The following is a 1,940-nucleotide window of genomic DNA, read 5'->3' as shown; positions in this document are numbered from 1 at the left end:
AAGACTATACTTTCAGGGATAATTTCTATAGTTGTTAACTTGAGAAATGTGTTTCTAGAGTGTTTGGTGTCACTAACCACAATGAAGAGTCATGATATTCCTTCCTGAGCATGAAGCAGACAGGGACGGGGATGACGGGCCGTACCGGGGACTTGTCCAGGACTTTGTTGACTGGTGCCTGGAAAACCACCTTCAGATCAACTCCAGCAAAACTAAGGAGTTGATCGTGGATTTCCGGCGGTGTCCCTCCATCTCCCCCTCACCACTGAACATCCAGGGACAGGACATTGAGATTGTCACGACTTACAAGTTCCTGGGTGTTCACCTCAACAACCGCTTGGACTGGGTGGATAACACTGCTGCTCTTTATAAAAAGGGGCGGAGTAGAATCTACCTGCTCCGGAGGTTGAGGTCGTTTGGTGTCCGGGGGCCGCTCCTGAAGTCATTCTATGACTCAGTAGTGGCCTCTGCCATCTTCAACGGTGTGGTCTGCTGGGGGAGCAGCATGACAGCAAAGGATAGGGCTAAACTGGACAGCCTTATTAAGAAGGCCAGTTACGTCCTAGGGCGCCCCCTGGATCCTGTGGAGGAAGTGACTGGAGGGAGGATGCGGAGCAAGCTGGGCTCCATGAGGAGGAACTTGTCTCACCCTCTCCAGCACACACTGAGGGCATTGAGGAGCTCCATCAGTGATAGGATGCTCCATCCCCGGTGTGTGAGGGAGAGGTACCGCAGGTCTTTCCTCCCTGCTGCCATCAGACTCCACAACAAAAACACACCAAGATAACTATTTAACTGCACCTCTTGTTATTTATGTAAATATGATTGTGTAAATATTATATAGCGCAGATTTATCTTTTATTCCATTTAGATTTTATTTCTCGTTTTTATTTCTGGGTGTTTTTATTTCTCTTGCTGCTGTTAAACCGAATTTCCCCTCGCGGGACTAATAAAGGTTTTCTGATTCTGATTCTGATTCTGATTTACTTCATATGTTCACTGTCATTGATGATCCTTCTTTACTTCCTTGTGGAGTATTGAGAGGAGGAATATGATCAGAGTGGTTCTTTTATCTTGTTAATGTTACATTTAAATGAGAGATTTGATTTTGAATTATCAATCTCATAAATATGTTAAACAGAAAAAAAACATTTTAACAAGGTAACTTTAAATTATCTCCAGTTGCTTCACTTTACAACAATAACCCTTACCTGCATACATGAGAACCTATAGATTTTTAAGTATTTCACTTTTTTACAATAAATTCAAAACATACATAAAATTGAGGCCACTAGATGTCACTCTTAAGTTCGAGAAATGGTGCCAGATTCCATTGAAGTATTGAAATAGAGATAAATATTATAAAGAGAGTGACATCTAGTGGCCTTAAACATGACACATTCATGATACAGTTTAAAAACAAAGAACGACAAGACAGTAACCGTTCATAGAGCGGTAAATGTCACTGAATGTAATTAAATAATCTTCATTTTCAGTAATCAATGAAAATGAGCTGTCAATACTTTTTGATAGTTTATCTAAATGACGAATTATCTTTCTTTATTAGTCACATTTTTTAAACATTCCACCAAAGTCTGAGAGAGTTTCACCCGATTAGGTAATAACACAAATTTAAATGTTATATAAACAAGATAAAAGAACCACTCTGATCATATTCCTCCTCTCAATACTCTACAAGGAAGTATTGCTTCTTAATTTCAAAACATTCAATCTTGCTGTGAAAATCATTATGGAGCAGGAGTTTCCTTTTTATATACATGTAATATGCATGTTCTGTATTAACTGTGAAACATAAATGGTGTTAGTTTTTTAGTCTTCTGTTTGTGAGATAAAGGAATGCTGGAAAAAAGTATATAATCAACCATCACTTTAATAGTTTGTTGTGAAGAAGGAGTGTGATTGTCATGCAGAGTTAAGTT

At 39.1% G+C, this 1,940-nt stretch overlaps 1 pseudogene; it reads left to right on the top strand.

Moving 5' to 3' along the window:
- LOC148069494 (small nucleolar RNA U3) lies at positions 1-231 on the top strand (annotated as a pseudogene).
- Positions 232-1,940: the final 1,709 nt, after the last annotated feature.

This window comes from Callionymus lyra, chromosome 11 (genome assembly GCF_982586985.1).
Source record: "Callionymus lyra chromosome 11, fCalLyr1.hap1.1, whole genome shotgun sequence".
In the NCBI taxonomy this organism is placed as follows: Eukaryota; Metazoa; Chordata; class Actinopteri; order Syngnathiformes; family Callionymidae; genus Callionymus; species Callionymus lyra.
This window is presented reverse-complemented; position numbering and strand designations above follow the sequence as displayed.